The 23228-nt window shown below is 43.4% G+C and overlaps 1 protein-coding gene across 2 annotated transcripts in view; it reads left to right on the top strand.

Moving 5' to 3' along the window:
- Nucleotides 1-23228, top strand: part of Tsc22d3 (TSC22 domain family member 3) — a 119068-nt gene that overhangs the window by 32445 nt on the left and 63395 nt on the right. Inside the window, exons 2-9 of one of the 2 annotated variants that reach the window (XM_038317357.1) lie at nt 11680-11769; nt 16276-16485; nt 17389-17523; nt 17645-17777; nt 18200-18355; nt 18545-18684; nt 20660-20748; nt 22187-23215. The gene's annotated coding sequence lies outside the window, so the exon portion shown is untranslated. The remainder of the gene's footprint in view (nt 1-11679; nt 11770-16275; nt 16486-17388; nt 17524-17644; nt 17778-18199; nt 18356-18544; nt 18685-20659; nt 20749-22186; nt 23216-23228) is intronic. The other variant, XM_038317356.1, reaches the window with a different exon arrangement.

Raw genomic sequence — 23228 nt, 5'->3', positions numbered from 1 at the left:
TATTGTGTTCTGCTACTTTGATGAAAATATTAATCAACAGTAGGACTTTCCTGATGGATTCTTTAGGTACATACACACACACACACACACACCATGAAAATAAAGATACTTTGACATCTTCCTTCCTATTTGTATCTGCTTGTTCTCTTTCAGTTGTCTTATTGCTCTAAGATATCAAGTACTATAGTTAATAGGTATGGAGAAAAGTATACATCCTGTCTTATTCCTGATTTAATGAAAATGCTTTCAGTTTTTCTCCATTTAGTATAATATTGGCTATAGGCTTGCTGTAAACCGTCTTTGTTATATGGATAGGTGGGGCTGGCAAGCAGAAAGAATAAATAGGAGAAAAAGAGAAGAGGGAGGAGAAAAGGAGAAGGAGGGAGGATGCTAGGGGCCAGCCACCCTGCTACACAATCAGTCATAGAGTAAAAAGGAAAGAAAAGTATATAGAATAGCAAAAGGTAAATGTCCAGAGGCAAAAGGTAGACAGGATAATTTAAGTTAAGGAAAGCTGGCTAGAAATAAATTAAGCTAAGGCTGTGCATTTATAAGTAAGAATAAGTCTGAGTATTTATTTGGGAGCTGAGTGGTGATCCCCCAAGGAGCAAAGTGTAGAAAGAAAAAAATAACTACATTTTCTTCTATGGGATTGTTTTAAAATACTTTCTATGCTTTTAACCTGGGTTTATTCTCCTTTCTCTCTACTACCGATGTGTTTGGTCTTTTCATAGTGTCCCAAGTTTCCTGGATGTTTTGTTCCTAGGTTCCTAGAGTTAGGGGTACCATATGGAGTTCGGGAGGATGGGCTAGAGTGGAGACAACATATCTAAGGGTACAGTAGGGAGACCAGATGGAGGAGGGTGAAGAAGGTCCCCACAAAGTGTGACCTGATTCTTTTCTAAAGTCGTATTTATTTTTAAATAAATTTGTAGTATGAAATGCACAAAAGGTTTAGCAAAGTAATTCTTTCACTTATTCTTGCGACCGATCCACTCCGCTCTTTGCAGAGGAAAATCAGTTAGTAGCGTCTTGTGACATACCCAGGATCCAATTTTAAGAATAGAATAAGGGTTTGACTGGAAGACAAGGAATGATCTTAGAAAGAAGAGTGTATGCAGAGGCGGAGAGACATGATGGTATGTTCAGGGTGACATTAATTGACAAAGAAGATAAAAAAAATAGTAAGGAAAGGGATTGGAAAAAGGCCAGGTTGTAAAAGAAATTGTGGGGCATGTGAAGCATCTTGGACTCTTATAGTGCGGAGGCATGGTAAGGCTTTAATTAGAAGTGGTGGGACTTCATCTACATTAGAAACAACACATTCATGGAACCAATGTGATTAAGAGAGTAGATGAAGAGAAGGGAAAACAGTTATTTAAATAATTCAGAAAAGACATGATGGGGTGACAGGTCAGTTAATGATATAGTACCACAAATAAGAGGTGTATCTGATACTTAGAGGATAGACTTATTAAGTCATGGTGACTGGCTGAAGGAATTATCAGGACTTTAAAATTTTAGGACTGGACAAGTGTGAAGATAGAGGTGAGTCACCAAATTGATGGCAGTAAAATGGATAAGAAGGATGAGTAGAAAAGCAGGAGGAGTGGGCTTGTGTACAAACGATGACGTTAAGACACACAGTATTGTCTGTAGGTATCTGTGAGATAGGCTGTGATCTACATGGTTGGTATCAATTGAGTATATATGGTTTGAAGCTCAATGAGATGCAGAGAGGGATTTCAGCTCAATAAAGCAATCAGAGTAGATAAGGTAGGTGATTGATTGGAATGATATAGATTGAGAAAGGCTGACCTCTAAGGGATGCAGAGAAGGAGTCCACAAAGTAGCATGAGAGGAATGAGGAGACTCAGGAGAGAAATATCATCAGAAAACCTTAAGGAGGAGGCAGGTCCAAGGGAGGCAGGAAGCTAGCAGTAGGCTAAGAGTGATCAGTCACAGTCCATGCAGCAGAGTCTTTCATTTCCTCTTTGGGTTTGGCAAAGAGGAGGCTATTAGTTTTATTTTTTTTAACAGGAGCGGTAATGATGTTGTTCTGCAAGCAGAAAAGCAAGGTGGGAAGGTGAGGTATTTTGTTTCGGTTTGGTTTGGTTTGGTTTTCCAGGACAGGGTTTCTCTGTGTAGCAGTCCTGCTTATCCTGGGACTTGCTTTATAGACTCAAACTCACATTAATCCATGTGCCTCTGACTCTCAAATACTAGGATTAAAAGTGTGTGCCCCCACTTCCCACTCGAGATGGAGTTTTTAAAGGAGGTGAGGAAACGGAGCAAGCTTCTGCACTAAGAAAAGCATCCATTTGTAGGAGCCAGAGTGGACAGGGACACCATAAGAAAACCCACAGAATCAATTAACCTGAGCTCACAGGGCCCCACAGACACTGAACTTTCAACTAGGGAGCATATATGGGGCTGACCTAGGCCTGCTGCGTATATGTTACAGTTGTGTAGCTTGCTCTTTGTGTGGGAATTCTGTTAGTGGGAGCAAAGGCAGTCTCTGACTCTTTTACCAGCTTTTGGGAACCTTTTCTTCCCACTAGGCTGCCTCATCTAGCTTTAATGTGAGGGGAGGTGCCTAGTCTTACTGCAACTTGAAATGTCATGGTTGGTTGATATCCATAGGAGGCCTGCCCTTTTCTGAAGAGAAACCAAGGAGGAGTGGTTTGGGGGGTGGGGAAAGGGGAAGTGGGTGAAACTTTGAGTAGAGGGGAGGGGAAACTGTGGTGAGGATGTGAAAAAATAATTAAAATAATATTTCTCAAAAAAAATAAATTACGAAAAGATAAAAGCATCCATGACTATGGAAGAAAAGATTCAAGGCAAGGAGATATAGTTGGAGGAGAGTTGTGTTTGTTTCTTTTTAAAGGAGTAAAAGTTAAGCATATTTAGGGGACCAACAATGTGGCTCAGGTGGTAAAGGTGTTTGCTGCCAAGCCTGATGATCTGAGTTCCATACCTGGTAACCCACACAGTAGAAGAAGAGAGCCAGCTTCTTCCAAGCATGTGTGTGTGTGTGTGTGTGTGTGTGTGTGTGTGTGTGTGTGTGTGTGCGTGTGCACGTACACGCACACACACACACACACACACACACACACACACAAAATCAATCAATGCATATATGTTATAAAGACCTTAATTGGGTCAGGTGTGTAGTGGGTTACAGGAAATAAAAAGAATGTGAATGTACCTAAATGCTAATGGAAAGACTCTAGTAAAAGGGGTAGTTCAAGAAACAGACAGGAAAGAGCCTATAGTGGCTCATAACCATCTGTACCTTCAGTTCCAGAAGATCAGATGCTCTCTTTTGGCCTAATTGGGTACTACATGCCCAGGGTGCACAGAGGCACATGCAGGCAAAACACCCATGCAAACAAAATAAAATACATCAACCCTCTATTTAAAAATCCCTGTATATATTCTTTTTAAAAGAAAGAAAATTGTTTCCAGGGAAGTGAGAGGCCATGGGTTTAAAAGCATTTAGGTGGATGGATTACATTTGAACTAGAGAATTAAGGACTTTTCTTTGTTTCAAGATAAAAAGGTTTTTCAGGAGAATGGAAGGCGTGGAGATGAAATTGTATGACAGTGTAAGGGGAAAACAGGAAAGTCAACGGTTCATCTAATTGCCTACATGTTCATAATATAATAAGAAGTGCTCTCTTCTGCTTAGAATAAAGTAAAGCACGGAAATTGGCTAGAGAATTGAAGTGGGGGCAGAGATAGTTGAAAGCATGAAGGTTGGCTCTGTATAGTAACCATAGCTGTATTTAAAGTTAGCTCTGTATAGTAACCATAGCTGTGTTGAAAGGAAAGCTGGAAGTGGGAGAAGTAGATAACAGTTGAAAGGATCCGAAAAGAGAGGCCATACTGTCTACTGACCTTGCGGGATAAGAAGGAGCTTCTAAATATTGATCATTTAGGGAGGCTGGTTTCTTGGTAGATGTTAGGAATCCGACTAAAGTTGATGCCTAATGAATATGATATTTAAGCTCATGTGATCATAAAACTTTATCTGAAGATCACAGGAAGTGACAGTTCCAATGGACCTAGCATTGGACAAAACACAGCACCACATGCATTCCGGAAGGCTTTATTTTTTTACAGTGGATATTTACAACACATGGTGTAGCCAGAGGACAGCCAACAAATCCCCCAAGGAGTGATAGAGCACTTGCCTAGCGTGTGAAAGGCTCTGGGTTTGATCAGAAGTACTGCAGAGATATAGAGACAGAGAGATTACGAGGGTTGGGGGGAGGGCTAGAGGGAGCCATGAACTGATGTAGGAAATGAGTGTGCCTGGTTACAGAAGGATGGGACAGCTATTGTGAGACACTTGACAAGCTATTCCTGTTCCATATAGTAGAAATGAGATTACTGCATAAAAGTTAGAAGAAGATTGCCATTCTTTTCTAGTCGTCATGAAATGCGAACTTGTCTCCTGTTCTTAGTAGACACGAAATAAACAGCTACCTTCTTCTGGATTTTAGAAAGGCTACCCTCCAAGACTAACCTCCTGAGAATTTAACAAGAAGAGAGAGAAGTTGTTCAGGGCCACAGACCCTCAAGTGGATTTGTAGACATTTCTGATGGATTCTTTCCGCCCTAAACTGTATAGCTAGAATCGAGTAGAAGGCCCTCTCTCTGACTCATGCTACTGGGGAAGCATTAGTCACTGACTCTAAAAATAGAAGGGAGCTTGAAAAATAGTTCAAAAACGATCACATTCAAAATTCGAAAGGGAGGAAGGTGGCCAGACAAACCAAATAACCTTCCAGGAAACAAAATTTACTGGAATGACTTCTGGAATTGCTGAGAGGGCTCTGCAAAGAATCTTTCCAGTGACTGCCTTAGACTAATACTTGGTATTGTTTCAACTATGTGAAAAGAATACAGATTTGAACTCTTTAAAAGGCTATGCTGTTTCCTGCTGCAGATGAAGGCAGAGGCTCTGAGAAAGGAAATTTGAAAGAGGTTTACCTTTAGAAGACTGCTAGGGGGGAAGGGCTGAAGGGTGCTGTGTGCACCTGTTGAGGCCTGAATCCCTGTGGCCGGCCATTTAGCTTGTGCTAAGAAAAACCAGCGCCCCAACTGAAGCGACTTGGAGCTCACAATGGGAGAATATGCTTATATATATTTAACACCGGTATTTAAATGAACAGTTAAACATAAGCTGAAACAGACTGGCAGATCAGAGCAGAGACAGTGGCCTTGAGCAGCTTGCAGGAGAATAGAGAATAAGCGACTGTAGTGTAGAAGGTTATTTCAAGAAACCTAAGTAGGAAGCAGATATTAATGGATGTTTGTCATTCATACTATACGGCCTTGCTCTTCAAAGTGTTGTCCTTGGACCCAGAGGCACATCATCAGCGGCATGTTTGTTAGAAAGGCAAGATCTCAGGCTCCTTCCCAGACCTACTGAACAGTCATCTGCCTTTTCATAAACATCAGGCAATTTGCATGCACAGGACCGATTGAGAAGTACTGTTGTGTGGAGCTTCTCGGTTAATGCATTTGAAAACATAGATCATTGTATGCTTTTCTTCATAATGTTGTGAAGATGAAATGGGGGGAGCTAGGTCAGCTGCCTACTAGTACAATGCCTGGCATGCAGTAGGTGCTCGCTGCATAGTAGCCATTATTGTTTAAAAAAAAAAAACCACCACTCTCTGTTAGAAATAGAAAAGAACTAGGCTATGGTCCTATACAGCCTGTCAGAATCCTTGTCTTTCTGGATATCTTTGGGAACTCTGTCTGCCTCCTTGACCACAAAACCAGCAGTCAAGCTAAAATATTTCTTGTTCCATTTGGGCTGTCTTCTGAGTCTTGCAGAATTAGCAAGATTTCCTACTTTTTCATTGCAAATGGCCCATGTTTCTAGTGTATTGGAGCTTTAAAAACATTCTTCTGTGGGCTGGCCTGGAAATGTAATTCCATTTATCACATTTTTTTTCTTCTGTGGAAAAATGCATGCCACCTTCCAAACAATTGGTTTCAGGATGAACTTAGAGAACTTAGCCTGCCTATAGGGTAGAAACATGCTAATGGCTAAAGTGGTCACAGAGGATTATATAAACCAAATCTAGAATTTCAAAGATGCCTGGGAGGCAAATAAGAAATACTACAAGGAGGGCTAAAGAGACATCTCAATTGGCAAAGTGCTTACTGGGCAAGCATGAGTCTGTGTTTGATATACAACATTCATATAAATAGCCAGTTGTAGTAACAGGTGCTTGTAATCACAACACTGCGAAGACAGAGAGAGGTGGATCTTTGGGGCCAGCCAGCCTAGCTTACTCTGTAAGCCCCAGGTCCCAGAGAGTCATCCTGTCTCAAAAATCAAGGTGGGCTCTCACCATACTCTCTCTTTCTCCATTCCTCTCCTGATCTGTCCTGATTCCCCCGCCCCGTTCCCATCACCTCTTGCCCTGAGTTCACCTGCAAAATCTATTCTATTTCCCCTTCCCAAGGAGATCCAAGCATCCCCGCTTGAGCTCTCCTTGTTACTTAGCCTCTCTGCAGCTGTGGATAGTAGATTATTCTTTACTACGGAGCTAATGTCCACTTATGAGTCAGTACATACCATGTTTGTCTTTCTGGGTCTGGGTTACCTCACTTAAGATGATTTTTTTTCTAGTTTCATCCATTTGCCTTCAAATTTCCTGGTGTCCTTGTTTTCTACAGCTGAGTAGTACTCCATTGTGTAAATGCTCCATATTTTCTTCATCCCTTCTTCAGTTTAAGGACATCTAGGTTGTTTCCAAGTTCTGGATATTACAAATAAAGCTTCTACGAACATAGTTGAGCAGTTGTTGTGGTAAGATGGAACATCCTTTGGATATATGCCCAAGAGTGTTATAGATGGGTCTTCAGGTAGATCGATTCCCAATTTTAAGTGATAATAGGGAGCCTGCATGGGTCTGCACTAGGTCCTCTGCATATGTGTTATGGTTGTGTAGCTTGGTGTTCTTGTGGGACTCCTAACAATGGAAGTGGGGGATTCTCTGACTCTTGCCTAAGCTTAGAACCCTTTTCCTCCTACGGGGTTGCCTCATCCAACCTTGATATGAGGGTTTGTACCTAGTCTTATTGTAACTTGGTATGCTGTGTTCTGTTGATACCCTGGGAGACCTGCTCTTTTCTGAAGGGAAACAAAGGAGGAGTGAATGTGGGGGAAGCGGGGAGGTGGGGGGACTGGGAGGAGTCGAGAGAAGGGAAACATCGGAATGGGATGTAATGCATTAGAGAAGAATAAATAATAAGTAAATAAATCAAGGTGAGTGACTCCTGTGGAACGACCTTTGACCTCCACATGATTACTCACACAGAGATGTTCCCTGACACATTAGAATAGGCACACATGCACAAACACGCATACACAAAAACACACTACTAAAAGAAGTGGAAAATAAGGCAAACAAATCAATCTGAGTTCACAGTATCAAGATTCAGAGAGCTAATAGGAATGGAGCCATGGCTGAGAATGGATATTTTTAAGAACAGCAGCAACGACAAAGCATTTTTTACTATATTGGCTAAGGTACCACTAATTAGTAGCTTAGGATTTATTAACAGTACTAGAGGCTTTGTAAGTAAACCTCCGAAATAGTCACCCTCTTCCCACCATACAATTAGCACCTGCTATGGGCAGTTGCCCCCAATCCTATTTACCTCCATACTCTGGCATCCAGCCTTCGAGTTAATTCAACTTCTTTTTTTCCTTATCCTGTCTCTTTATGACACAGGGAAAAACCACTGCAGTTTTTCCATTCAAAAGGAAGAAGACTCTTATATTGGGTAAAATGAGCTGGCCAGTAAAAATGTGGTCCCAGAACGACGAGAAATGGAAAGCTAGTAATGAAAGGCCATGGAAGAGCGAAGGAGTTGCGTCGCTTCTCACCAAAATTGGTAGCAGTAAAATGAATCGTATCCAAAGGAGCTCTGGGTTAATGTGGCAGTAAGCTAGCAGTGTCTGATGACCACTATTTATGGATGTCCATTAAAGTAGCCACGAAGTTCTAGGAAGATGCTAAGATTTGTACCAGCTTAAGAAACATGGGTAAAGTAACCAACATAGTGAGGACGGAATTTCTGCCAGCTGTTAGAGGGAGATGGGGTTGGAGTGAAGAACACAGTTCTGGCCTACTGAGACTCTACCATCTGATCAGAACATCAAAAAAAAGTACTCAAGAAAAATGAAAAAGGCTTTTGATCCACTTCTATCGATCAGCTTTCCTCAGCTTTGCGGTGCCAAAATTGTGCTGCGTCATGTCTTTTTTTTTTTAGATTTATTTATTAGGTATACAACATTCCTTCCATGTATGCTTGCATGCCAGAAGAGGGCACTAGATCTCATTATAGATGGCTGTGAGCCACCATGTGGTTGCTGGGAATTGAACTCAGGACCTCTGGAAGAGCAGTCAGTGCTCTTAACCACTGTGCCATCTCTCCAGTCCCCGTCATGTCTTTACTATACAGAAAATATTCTTGAAGGCAAGCAGAGTTCTGATCCACTTCTTCCATCATCAGCTCCTCTCTTTTCTATATGCAGTTTTAGAAACTGCTACCTGAGCATTCCATATGGCTGGTATCAATGGTGTGGGCCAGAAGTTGTTGTCAGGAAAAGCTCTAACAGTAAGCATCATGTCTGAAATAACATGACATGATAAACTGCACAGTCAGACAAGCCAGAAGATCAAAGAGAAAATGCCATCTCAATCCAGGAGAACCTAAAAAGAGCAATACTGTTAACGGCCACCATTTGGTGTATAATTGTCATACTCTCGATAATGAATTAAATACTTTACACACTATACATGATCCTATTTATTTCTCATATCAATTAGAAGTTATCATGAAATTTGTTTCAAATTCTCAGGTAGTTATCATGATGTCTACCCTCTTTAACACTTACTATGCTCTGGGCACTGTTTTATACACCTACTAGCTCATGCATGTTTAAGAGGGATTATAAAATGGACTGGAAATCCAAGAATAGTTGATAAATAGCTGTAATTCCAATTACTTGGGAGGTTGGAAAAGAAGGATTTCAAGTTCAAGACCAGTTTGGACAACTTAATGAGGTTCCATCTAAAAAACAGAAGGCTGCCAATAATTAATAAATGGCACGGAATTGAAAAGTTTCTGTACTGCAAAGCAAACTATTGGCAGGGTGAACAGACATTCTATAGAGCAGGAGAAAATCTTTGCAAGATACATCAGGATAATATCTATAATAAATGAAGAATGGCAAAAATTGCACACATAGGCACTCTCTCTCAAACACATCCACCAATCAACAAATGGGCTAATGAAATAAACAGGCAGTTTTCGAAAGAAGAAATGCACACAGTGGACAATAAGTTTTTTTTATTAACGTGTTCAACATCCTTAGACACCAGGGAAATACACATTAAAATTACTTTCAAATTCCATTTCACCCAGTCAGAATGGTTATTGCCCCCCCCACACACACACACACAAGCAAAAACACATGCTGGTGAGGATGTGGGCAAAGAAGAACCTTTATTCATTGCTGGTGGTGATATAACCTAGTACAGCCACTATCAAAATCTATGGCGGGTTCCCCAAAACTTAAAAATAGATCATATGACCCAGCTATAGCACTCGAGCATGTACCCAAAGGACTCTATCCTACCACGGCGATTCTTGCACATCCATGTTTACTGCTGCATTACTCACAACAGCAAGGCAATAGAACTAGCATACGTGTCTATCAAGAGAAGACTGAATAATGAAAATGTGGTATTTAAACACGGCAATTTATTCCATTGTAAAGAAAAACATCATCACCAAAACATACAGAGAAATCACGCATGCTCTCTCTCTCTCATATGTGCATACTAATTTCTAATGTTTGTATGCATGTAAATAAGTGGGGAATGAGCATGAGTATAGACTATGAACGTAGAAGGACGACTGCGAGAAAGGAAAATGAAGCATTGAGGAAGCATGGACCGGAAGGGATACAAGTGACTTAAAGGCACAAGGAGAGGAGTGGAGGACTCACAGTGGGTTAGGAGGAGAAAGCACTGAAGAGAGTCGACAAAAAAGTTCTGTTTGAAAATGCCTTAATTAGCTAGGCTGTGATGGTGCACTCCATTAATCCCACACTTGGGAGGCAAAGGCAGGCAGATCTCTGAATTTGAGTACAGGCTGGTTTACAGAGCGAGTTCCAGGACAGCCAGAGCCACACAGACAAACCCTGTCTCAAAAACCAAACACGAAAAGAAAAAGAAAGTGCCATAATTAAACCTAATGTTGTACATGTACATGCTAATTAAAATCTTAGAAAGAAAAATCAGAGGATACAATACTTGCACCTGGCTTGGAGTACCGGGTTGAGGATATAGCTAAGTTGGTATTCGCTTAGGGTACATGAAACTCTGAGCTCAGTGTCCAGCACCACATAAAAGTAGGTGTGGTAAGGCACAGCTGTGTAATACTCTGGAGATGGGAGACAGCAGGATAAGGAGTTCAAGGTCATCTCCAGCTACCTAGTGAGTTGGAGACCGTCTGAGTGATGGGAGAGTCTCTTGGGAGAGGGGAGAGGAAGGAAAGAAGAAAAATAGATTGAAAACTACTTTAATCTTCCCAATTCATTACTTGATGTTCAATTCAATCTGTCCCTTCCAGAAAGCCTTCCTTGAATCTTCCTATGTAAATTAGGTATGCCCACATCGTGTCCCTCCTATCAACACCTGTGTGTCTTTCTTTCACAACTTTTATTATATGTCTGCTGTGAATGGCTCTTTACTTGCTTTTGTTCCCACCCTGAAAACACACAAACACACTAGACTATAAGCTACAGCTGAGAAAATACATACATACATACATACATGCAGACACACACATTAGGACGCAAGAATAGATAACCTCTGCAAAACAGATCTATAGAGAGTATGATAGATATGTTAATTTGCTTCATTGAAGAAAATAATTTCACATTTTGTATGCATAACAAAACAACATCATTTGGTATCCTACACATGCATTTTTGTCAACTGTAACAAAATAAAGCATAGAAAAATAAATAAAAGCAACTAGGAAAAGGGAAAAGTGCACAAAAAGGGTTTACTTATTCCCGTCTTACAGCCTCAGAATTGCGAGTTCTGAACCCACAGGGGACACAGACGTCCTAAGTGTCTAAGTGTGGGTGGGAGTTGCTTTCTCCAAGCGGCTGCCTCTGATGCCCTGCACTTGTGTCCCTGCGATCTCCATCATGAAAAGGATGTGCACACTCCCAGGTACCCACCCCGTACTTCATAAAAGGCAGAAGCCTCGGGTATTAGAGCTAAAGATCAGGGGTGACCCAAGTGTTCTGACATACTGGTGGGGACTCAGCAAGGGGGCTTTGTCATCAAAGTATTTGCTTCTTCACAATGTCTGGAGACAAAAAGAGCTGAGAGCAGAGGCACTGGGATGTCAACAATAGCTGCCCGGGGTGGGAGTCAACGTTCTCTGCGCTATTAAGTTTGTGTGGTGAAAATGCAGATATAGGAAAGGAAAGCTGAGAGAAAACTTGCTCTTGAATGGCAAGGTTGTGGGTGAGCTGTGAGAATTCATCATCCCATCCTACGCCACCAGTTTTCTGAAATCATCTTGTATTGCCGTTACAATAAAAACATTTCTTTTCTACAGGCAAACCATGGTAACTCTGGCAAATGAGAAACCTGGGAAAGCTCCCTCCTTTCATTCCTTTCCCCAGGACACCCATTTTCTCCTCTAGAGGTGAGTGCTGTCAGCACTTTCGTTGCAAGCCTTCCACCGATGATCTATGTTAACTTAAGCAACAGAAAAACGTGCGCGCATTCTGAGCGGTGCAAACCTTACCTGTGACTGAAGGCGGACAAACCAACTTAGAGTAGTTAAAGGAGATCCAGCTTGCTGGCTATGAGGGAAGATGAATGCTGAGATGTGACTTCTCTCAAGTCTGCCGTTCTGAGAAGACAAAAATGAGGGAAGGGAAAAGAAAGAGGAATATTTATAAAAAAAAAAAAAAGAGGAGAAATTCTTAAGGACAAGTACTTGATACCACTATTACACTCTGACTACTGTTAATACCTCTACGTTATGATTTTAAACATGTATAATGGTGGCCATTTGCTTCACTTGATGAGGAAAGGGAAAGCAATCCTCAATGGAAAACGAGAAACCTGACACACGTGCATATTTACACACTTTTTCATACAGTTCCCTCACACCTATACACACCCATAGGCAAATGTAATTCTCCCCACACACAATATCAACAAATGTATATCAGAAATAGGTGAAATATATCCACCATTGCAATAATGCAACTATTCTGTATATATTGAATTTTACCATTCTTATATATTTTTTCATGTGTTATTTATTTTGCTGTGTGTGTGAGAGAGAAAGAGTAAGGGAGACAGAGAGGGGGGAGAAAGAGAGAGGGAGGGAGAGAGAGGGAGGGAGAGAGAGATGTATGAAACTCACATGTTTGCATGTAAGTCAACTTCAACAGACACTCCTCTTGCACGCCCCTTGTCTGAGGCAGGGTCCTGTGTTTCAGCACTGCATGTGCTAGGCTAGCTAACTTGTGGGCTCCTGGGGCTTCTTTCTAGTGTGCAACTTAGTTAGGGTTCTTCTTGATGTGATTTTTTTAAAAAGCAACTTGAGGTTTATACGAAATCAAAGAACATTGAGCCTATAGTTCGCCATTCTACAGAAGCTAAGTAATAAGGTGAACCCAAAGGAAAACATATATAGATCCCCCTGGAAATTGAAAGCAGACAAGATCGCCAGACAAAAGTTGGGAGCATGGGGGTGGGAGTGGGGTGTGGGGAATGGGAGAAGGGGAGAGAGAAGGGAGAAGGGGAGGATTGGGGAGAGCTTGGGGGAGTGGGATGGTTGAAATGGAGGAAGGATGGATATGGGAGCAGAGAAGAAGATATCTTAATTAAGGGAGCCATTTTGGGGTTGGCAAGAGGCTTGGCTCTAGTGGGGTTCCCAGGTGTCCACAGGGATGTCCCCAGCTAGGACCCTGGGCAGTGGAGGACAGGGTGCCTGAAGTGGCCTTGTCCCATAGTCAGACTGATGACTATCTTGAATATCACCATAGAACCTTCGTCTGGTGACAGATGGAGATAGAGACAGAGACCCACATCGGAGCACTGGACTGAGCTCCCAAGGTCCAGTTGAAGAGTGGAAGGAGGGAGAATATGAGCAAGGAAGTCAGGACAACGAGGGGTTGGTCCACGGTGTGCCTGATCTAATGGGAGCTCACCAAAGCTAGCTGGGTTGGGACTGACGGAGCATGGGATCAAACTGGACCCTCTGAATGTGGCTGACAATTGGAGCAGACTGAGAAACCAATGATAATGGCACTGGGATTTGTCTCTACTTCACATACTGACTTTTTGGGATCCTATTCTATTTGGATGCACACCTTCCTAGGCCTGGATGGAGGGGGGAGGGTCTTGGACTTCCCACAGGGCAGGGAACCTTGCCCTCTTTTAGGACTGGAGGGGAAGAAGGGAAAGTGAGTGGGGAAGCGGGAGGGAAGTAGGAGGAGGGGAGGAAGTGGAAATTTTAAAAGGTATTATTTATAAAGTAATAAAAAAATAATCTGCTGAAAAAAAAACAACTTGAGGAGGAAAGAGTTTATCTAGCACTTCCAGGTAGCACTCCATCAGGAAGCAAAGTCAGAGCAGGGACTCAATGTGAGAACCTGGAGGCAAGAATGGAAACAGAAACCATGAAAAAATTCTGCTCAAAAAAAATGATGACATCTTGAAATTTGCAGGCAAATGCATGGAGCTAGAAAACATCATATTGAGTGAGGTGACTAGACCTAGAAAGACAAATATCATATGTAATCACTCATAAGTGGTTTTTAAACATAAAGCAAAGAAAATCAGCCTACAAATCACAATCCCAGAGACAACAATGAGGACCCTAAGAGACACATACATAAATGGATCTAATCTACATGGGAAGTAGAAAAAGACAAGATCTCCTGAGTAAATTAGGAGCATGGGGACCATGGGAGAGGGTTGAAGGGGAGGGGAGATGAAGGGAGGGAAGCACAGAAAAATGTAGAGCTCAATAAAATCAATTCAAAAAGCAAAAAAAAAAAAAAAGAATTCTGCTTACTGGCTTGTTCCATTTGTTTTCTTACAACCTGCGATTCTTTAAATGAGTCAGCCTCCCATAGCCTCCCATATTTGAATGCTTGGTCCCCAGATGGTAGAACTGTTTGGGAAGGATTAGGAAATGTGACCTAATTGGAAGACGTGTGTCACTGGGGTGGGCTTTGAGGTTTCAGAAGCCCTACCACTGACAGTTCTCTCTCTCTCTTTCTCTCTCTCTCTCTCTCTCTCTCTCTCTCTCTCTCTCTCTCTCTCTCTCTCTCTCTCTCCTCTCTCTCTCTCCCTTTTCTCTCTCTCTCTTCTCATTGTGTGATGTTTTACTCTTTTGGTATATGGGGGCCTGCCACACAACTCCCAAATAAATCACACATGGAGGCTTATTCTTAGTTATGAATGCCCGGCCTTAGCTTGGCTTGTTTCTTGCCAGCTTTTCTTAAATTATCCCGTCTACCATTTGCCTCTGGGCTTTTCTTTTTCTCTTCTTTTGTATACCTTTCTTTACTTCTTACTCCATGAGTGGCTGGGTGGTTAGCCCCTGATGTCTTCCTTCCTTCATTCTCTCCTTGCTCCTTGCTCTCCTCGTTCTTGGTTCTCCCTCTATGTATCCTCTCTGCCTGCCAGCCACACCTCCTCTGGGCAGACTGTCAACATTATAGTGAATGAGCACAAAATGGTGAAATAGAAGAGAGAGGGGGGCAGAAGGGTTCATGGACTGGGGAGAGAGGTGGATCTGAAGAGATGAGGGTGGTGAGGAGCAAGCTGAGTCCAAGGTGCCAAGGTGATGTCCAGGCCAGTGGCCAGGTCTTGGTCCAAGGCCCTGAAACAGCCCAAAGGGGGCTGTATTGATACCTGTGGCTCCTGTCACCACTGAAGGCCATGCAGAGGCGTGTAGTCTTGGCCGCTAGCTGGGGCCATGGTGGTATCTGAGGGCCATATTGCCATAGGGACAATCTGAATGGCCTGTGCTGCCTGGTGACATCTTGGCCTGGGCTGCTACTAAGGACCATGTCTGGTTCCGTGGTCCTACAACAGCCAGGGTCTGTACCGATGTCCCTATCCCATGTTATCACAAAAGGCCCAATGGATACCCAGGGTCTAGGCCACAACCTGTGGCCATGTAGTTTCTGAGGGCCATGCTACCACAAGGGCCATGCTGATCTAAGTGGCCTGTGCTGTCACCTGGGTCATGTCTGGGTCTATAACCCCATAGCAGCCAGGGTCTAAGTTGATGTCCATGTCTCCTGTTACCACTGAGGGCTGTGTGGATGACTGGGGTCTGGTCAGCCACCTGAGACCATGTCGGTGTTCCAGGATCCTGCTGCTGTCCAAGCCATACTGATCTGAGTAGCCCATGGTAATGTCAGCACTCCAGTCAATGCCAAGGGCCATGCCCCTGCAGCTGCAGCTGGGGTCTGTGATGGTGTCCGTGGGCCATGTTAGCATAGGGACTCACTGGAACCGTGCTGTGTTGAGTCAGTCTCTCCCTCCATTGGCCCTGGGATGGCTATCCCTGCCCCTCGCTGGGTACTGCAGCAGTAGAGTTGGGTGGCACCCTAGAGCTGACCCTGTGGTCAGGACACAGGCAAGCTGACCTGCCCACCCCCTCATCGGTCATGTGGTGGCATGGCTGAGAGAAAGATGCTGTCCACCCCTTGCCTACCTGTGGCAGGTGAGAGAGCTGGCCCCAGGGATCACGGGACTGAGAGAACTAACCCTGCCTCACACCAGCTGCAGCACACAGAAGAGCAGGCCCTAAACCCTGGCTGGGCAGCACACTAGAGCTGACCCTGTTGGCCTGAGCTCAAGTGAACCAGCCCTGAAGGCATGAGAGCAGGAGAGCTGACCCCACTCTCCACCCCCCACATTTCCCCTACAACAATCAAGAGACAGGGCCTTCCACCTGGACAAACACAGTCGAGCTGGCCCTAGCGGTGTGAGTGTGGGGGACCGGGATCTGAGGGCCCAAGAGCAAGAGAACTGTCCTGCTCGCTCTTTGCTGTAGGTTGCATTGCACCAGCGAGCTAGTCAAGACAGTGCTGGAGAGCTCGCCCAGGTAGTGACAACGAGGGAGAGAGGCAGAGGGCTGGCCAACTCAGCTTCCCGCCCCTCTCCACTCCAGACCCCAACATCCACCTTATCCATGAACTGCTGGAGCATGTAAAGGAGCCGAACCTGCAGATCCAAAGCTGCAGGATCTCCACAACACAGAACATCCAAGAGGTGCCCAGTGAGAGCCCAGTATCGAAGGTGTAGCAGAAACCAGAGGCTTCGAGCCAGACCAGTGACTCAGAGCAATCAACACTTGCAAGTAAAGATACATGGATAAAGGGTAAGCTGTGTGACTCACAGGGCCACACGACAGCTTCCATGACGGGTTCTGTTTTGTTTGTTTTTGTTTTTGTTTCTGTATTTTTTCTTTAAATTTGGTTTTGTTCCCGGGGGAGGTTGTAAGGGCAGAGGGAGGATGCAAGAGGCTGGGGAGATGAGTAGGATCTGAACGCGTGATTTAAAATCCACAAAGAATCAATAAAAGTTAGAAAAAAAAGAAGTTCCTTATTTTCACTTTTTTTTTAAAAATTGATTTTGGCGATTTCCTTCATGTATAATACAAGGTATTGTTTGGCCTGCATTATGCCTGTGGACCACATGTGTGCAGCATCCTCGGAGCCCAGAAGAGGGCATCAGATCCCCTGGGACTGGAATTACAGCCTTGCTGGTGTTGGGAATCAAACCCTTGTCCTCTCGAATAGCAGCCATGCTCTTACCCACTGAGCCATGTCTCCAGCATCCCGGTTACTCTCTCGTTGCTCTGTGCAGGGCCTTTCCTCTCAGCACACACACGTATGTTGTACCTTGTAAATTTTTTTTACATAGAAAATGTATAGAACAGGGATTTTTAGAAATCTCCAGAGAAAATGTACTTAGGTGAAAAAAAAATATTAAATCTTCACCTTCATCAGTCTCCAACTTAAATTTATATTTTTTCAACTACAAAGGCAAAGAACAAGTCATAGTACTACCAGTGTGTAGGTAGGAATCAATAGAAATCAATTTGTAATTGTAATTTGTGTATGTACATCCATGTATGTGTTGTATATGTGTGTATGACTGTGTGTGTGCACGCGTGCGTGCGCGTGTATGCGTGTGTGTGTGTGTGTGTGTGTGTGTGTGTGTGTGTGAAGAGGTCAGAAGTTGTTTTCGAGATCACTTACTACCTTATCCCTGGAAACAGAGTTTCCTCACAGAACACGTGCCGAGAATGGCTGACCAGAGGCTCTGAAGAGAACCATTGGCACCCCCACACACAGACACCTGGATGCTCGCCTCCAGACTCCACTCACCTTCGGCCTAGGCTTCCAGTCTTGTGGTACTATGCCTGTTTTCTTTAAACATGGGCACTACTGTCTTATTATTATTGTAGTTGTTGCTCTTTCATATATTACATCTCAACTGCAGTTCCCCCCCACTCCGTTCTATCTCTGTCACAGTGGCTGCACCTTCATCTACTATTTCGGCCAGCAACTGGGACCCTGCAGTTACAGGCCTGCTTCTCTCCTGGCCACTCAGGCCTGGCGAGAATCACCCCCGCCACAGGCACGGGCTCTGCTGCTGCAGCTAAAGGTAGCTTTAACTAAATCTCTATTGTTCTACTTAGAAAGAAAACTCAGGACTCAAAGGCTAGGGTGAACCCCTGCTAGCTCAGAGAGGTTGAGTAACACCAAGCTAACCTTCTCTCCTTGCTGCCATCTCCCAAAAGCCTGTTCTTCCACTCCATCAAATCAGACAAAACACTCAAAACCCCTTCCTACTACTTCCGGTGTGTCATTTTATCTCTTCCAGATGCCCTCTGATGCTCTATGATTACTTTCTGCCAACTAGTTGCTCACTCAGCCTCCTGAGCCAAGGTTAATTTCATTTAATTAATGCAAATGCTAACTCAGGGTCCATAGTGTGGCTGAGTATCCTCCAACACTTCTCTCCTCCCAGTCTCTCCCCTTACCTCCCCTCTCCCCTAAATCCGCCCTCCCTCTGCCTCCCCTCAGAAAAGAGCAGACCTCCAGGGACATCAGCCAAACACAGCATATGCTACAGTAAGATCAAGCACATAGCATCACATCAAGGCTGGATGAGAGAACCCGGTAGGAGGAAAACGGTCCTACAAGCAGGCAAAAGACTTGGCAACCACCTGGCTCCCACTGGTAGGAATCCTACAAGAACACCGAGTTATTCAGCCATAACACATATGCAGAGGACCTAAGTCAGACCCCTATATCTCACTGATTTCTGTGAGCCCCCATGAGTTCCGGGCAATTGATTCTGTGGGCCATGATCTCCTGGTGTTCCTCACCCCTCTGGTTCCTCTAATCCTTCCTCCCACTCCTCCACAGGTCTCCCCTAGCTCCACCTAATGTTTGGCTATGGAACTCTACATCTGCTTCCATTGGTTTCTGGATGAAGTCTCTCTGGTCTCTTTGATGATGATTCTGCTAAGGTCCAGTCCCAGAACACTCCGCAAGCAGGACAAGCTGTAGGTCAAAGGTTTTGTGAAGGCTTAGTGTCCCAATCCCTCCACTGGAAGCCTTACTTGGTTTCAAAAAATGACCGGTTCACGCTTGATATCCACCCCTCTCTTACTAAGAGTAGATCCCACGGATTTTCCCTTGCACTAGGTTTTCATGTCACCCCTGAAATGCCGCCCCAATTCCAATCGTTTCTTCCAGTATTTCCTCCCTTACCTCCCCGCAACTTGATCCCTCCCGTTCCCAACCCCACCTGCCCTCAGTCCCCACAAAATGTACTTTAATTTTATGTGGGTGTTGGAGAGCTGATCTCAGATTCTCATGTAGCAGGCACATTACTGACTGGGACATCTCTCCTGCCCCAGAAATAATTAACAGTTTTATGTCACATTACAGCTATTGTGGGTATCTTTAAATATATTAGCAGCCATTATACTGATGTTATTATGGTTATCAAAGCTGCATCTAGAATGTTGCTTTTACTATATTAACAAGCACTTACATAATTTTCTATTTTGTATATTTTGAAATCTTCACTTCAGTACAATCGATTTTCTTTGTAACCCTGCGTGTTTTCTTCTGTGTTATATAAGAACACTGTTTTGAGAAGAGGTTCATGAGCTTCCCTATACTGTCATAAGGATGTGTGGCACCAAACAGAAAAAAAGGGGGGCTGTGAACCTGATCTAGATTTACCATTCCCAGCTTTTACAAATGTGTGATACAAAAGCGTGTGAGAGGTTTAATGAATCTGATTCCCTCTTTGAGGAGAAGTTAACAATCCTGAGTATTGATAATATGAAATGAACTTGCCTACAGCCCCCTTGGGTATATTGATTTGAACTTAACTAGACTATACGTGCTGAAAGGGTGTGTACTTATAATCCAGGTGTGCTTTATCTTGTCCCCTGTGGCTCAGTTTCCTGATCTATTAAATGAGACTGATGGTAGCATCTAACTCAGAAGGTTGTTGGGAAAATTAATTTGTATGGTAGCATATAAAGGACATAATGCCTGGCTCATGATTTCAGCTATTATAATATTATACTAGGGTCACCAATTTCCTTCGTGGTACTCCACAGTATAAATAAAAATCTTTCAATATATTAGTCAGGAAATTATTGGATGCATATGTGCTTCTGTGAATGGTAAATCATCTTAAAACAGACGTTCCACTTTGTAAATATTTGATAAGCATTCATTTTAAAAGTGGATAAGAACACAAGCTCTGAAGTTAAGAAATTATAAGTTCAAACCCTGACTCCATCATATACTCCTTGTATAGCCTGAGAGTTTCTTTAACATATCCAAGTTCACCTGACCACCAAAATCAAACCTACCTACTTCACAGGATTGTTGTGACAAATGTGTGTGTGTGTGTGTGTGTCTGTGCGCGCACACGCATGTGATATGCACATTTGGGGCACATAGTAAGGATGCAATAAAAAATAGTTATCTCTTTTCTTAATAATTATCTAAAGCAAGGTAAATCCATGAAGTGGATGGGTTTGGTGCTGGCTGGTGTTTAGCCAAGGTCTTTTATGTAGCCCAAATCACCCTGAGTGTTGGGATTATAGGTATAAGTCACCACACTAAGCTCAGAGCAAAATTCTTTGTAATGCTTAACACTGGGTCCCTAAGACATGAGCTCTGAGTCCCTTTCCAACTCTCAGCTTCTCTTTCCCAGTTCATTCTCTAGTAACACAAAGCTCGTTTGCAATTCACACAGGATCCAAACACACCCACTATTCTCACTCACAGGCCTCTCTCCACTAGTCCCTGATTTTCAATGATTCTACTCACAAATTCTCTGTTTTATGGTGGTGAAAAAAATCAATGTATATTCTCTACTTCAAACTTAGGATTTGAATGATGGGCAGCTCCCAGTAAGCCACAAGACTAGGAAGGTAATATGGACTACTGCTTGCTAAGGTATGTTGCTCAGTGAACTAAGTGTAGCAACTCCATTTTTTTTTAATTTAGGACATTTTCGGTTCAGGATGGATTCACTGAAGCATATCTTTACTATAATTCAACCAAGGAACATGTGTACATTGCCCATTCACCCCAAAGTAAGCTCTCCTCCACCTTCTCAAGGACATACAGTTGCCTTTCCCCGAAGCACCAAGTGCCTATCATTTACCTCTTGTAGGGGTAGGCTTTGGTTTTCTTTTCTTTCTTTTTTTAAGGTGCTGATGATTGAACCTAAAGCCTTATGCACGTTACACAAATAACTCCACCACTGAGCTATATCCTCAACCCTTAACACATGCTTGTGCCCACATATGAGAGAGAGAGAGAGAGAGAGAGAGAGAGAGAGAGAGAGAGAGAGAGAGAGAGAGAGAAAGAGAGAGAGAGAGAGAGACCAAGTTGTCCAAGCTGGCCGCCTTGAACTTGTAATCCTCCTGCCTTAGCCTCCACAAAAACTGGTGTTTCACGCCAGTGCCACCAGACTCAGCTAGACTTGTAGTATTTTGTCTGTCTGTAAATCTGGTTTTTCAGCTGGACCAGGAATTTGTGTGGGGAGCTTTGATGTGATCTTATTTATCTCTGAATTTTTATTAATGCTGTACCTGGCGCAGGACAAGCACACAGTAAATGGCTGTTGAGTGACTCTATCCAAGAAGTAGGTGTTTCTTCTACTCCCTTTTTTGCTTCACCCAAAAGGGCCACCATTTTTGTCTGCTAGTGCCCTCAGATGCCTGATCTCTGAATTTATGCAAAAGCATTTTATTGGAATCTCTCAACCCACCTGTATGTCAGTAAAGCAAGACTTGAGACAGGAGAGTCAAGGGGGCCCTGTCCTGTAGGCTTTCCCTCACAGAGGTATGCAGTCTGTCAACACAAGCTGGACTTGCTTGCTGAAGTTGCACACACACACAAATGCCAACGCTCTGAACTCTATCTCTGTACTATCTAGATTGGTCTGTATCTGAACTCTATTTGCTCTTGATCAGCCTTGATATGGTTTGCAAAGCTGTACTGAATTCTTAACAATACTCCTTGAGAACAAGGACTCCAACAGGGAAATGTCAAGGGGACAAAAATCTTGAATTTAATGGTGCCAAGTGCTGAGAAGGAAATAGTTCCACCAGGGCCTCATCCCAAGGTTATACACAAAGATAAGAAGGTTCAGGCAAACAGAGAAGCAAAAGGCCTAGCTGTTCCCAGAATGCAGATAAACATTTGTGGAACTAATATATTTTATTATAACATTTAACATAAAATAATTATAAACAAGAAGGAAAATAATAAACACTGTAATTAAAAAACAATTCAGTAGACTATAAGTCTACACAATGCAGATGAAATTTTATATTCTACTACCTCCTCTGGCTTTTATCCAAGAGCATTTAAAAAAAAAGAGAAGAAAGAAGGAAATGCAGTAAAATGACATGACAGGCTTTTAAGTGAAAAGAAAATAGCTGTTTCTTAATCTATGAGGATGCAGGGCTATCCTCTCAGTTAAACTGCTCTCTGGGATAGCTACCACGGCCTCTTTCATCCTAGGCCTCGCGATTCTCTCCGGAACCAGAAATATAAGAAGGTTTGGGTTTTCTCGTCACTATAGCACCGAGTAGTGCCTTCCCCAATTACTCACACTTTGGACCCCATGGAAGAGCCAGGAGGACTTTGCCGCACTTTGCTCCTAATTGATAACAGGTCTGGCTTGAGGCTTGATTTTATATGGGGTGGGTTTGGGGTTTTTTGTTGTTGTTTGGTTTGGTTTGCTTTGGTTTTTTGTTGTTGTTTGGTTTGGCTTGGTTTGGTTTTTTGCTTGTTTGTTGTTTTTGACAGTCTCACTGTTTTGTTCAGGCAGGCCCGGAACAAACGAGCCTCCTGCTTCTGCTTTGCGAGTAGTCGGGACCTTAGATGCGCTCCACCACGGTAGGCTAGAAATGTATTTAAGTCAAGTCTAGCAGGGTTCAGGCAACTGGAACTTCACTTTTACTGAAACAGAGAGACTTTTGCCTCGACTTGGCGTCCCAGTGGACTCTTCCACCAGGAGGCTCCTGTAGTGTCTCCTCACAGCGCTGAACCTTAGGCACCCAGAGAACATAGTTCAGGTTTTGGGCAGAAGATGGCAGTATATACTGCTCTATTTCAAATGCCCGGGGTTCATGAATGAAGAGAATGAAGGGGGTGGGGGCGGGGGTGCGTTGTAAGGGAGTTGGACTGAATAGAAATTTGAGTTTTATACAAAAAATGGATAATGTGGATTTTTAAAAAAATTTCCCAAGAATCAATAATTGCTCAGTCTTCCACCATCAACATATTCTAAGTTCCCAGACACCCTAAAAGCCGTCCTGTTTGATCAGCTCGCGCGTCCCTGAAGCGCACGTCGACAGCAGGGGCTTGAACCCAGGGCACCAGAGTGACCCCTATATGTGCCCTCTTGCTATACCTCCGCTCGAGGTTTATTCTCCCAGATCCCTCCGCCGCCATTACGGGACGCATCACTCCTCTCTGACTGTGCGTGCGGGCGGCCGTGCAGAAGTCTCTGCAAGAGCGAAGGCGACAGATCACCTGAAGCAGCAGGTAGCGGGGGGTG

This window comes from Arvicola amphibius, chromosome X (assembly GCF_903992535.2).
Source record: "Arvicola amphibius chromosome X, mArvAmp1.2, whole genome shotgun sequence".
Lineage (NCBI taxonomy): Eukaryota > Metazoa > Chordata > Mammalia > Rodentia > Cricetidae > Arvicola > Arvicola amphibius.
The sequence above is the reverse complement of the archived record's forward strand: the minus strand, read 5'-3'. Positions and strand labels throughout refer to the sequence as shown.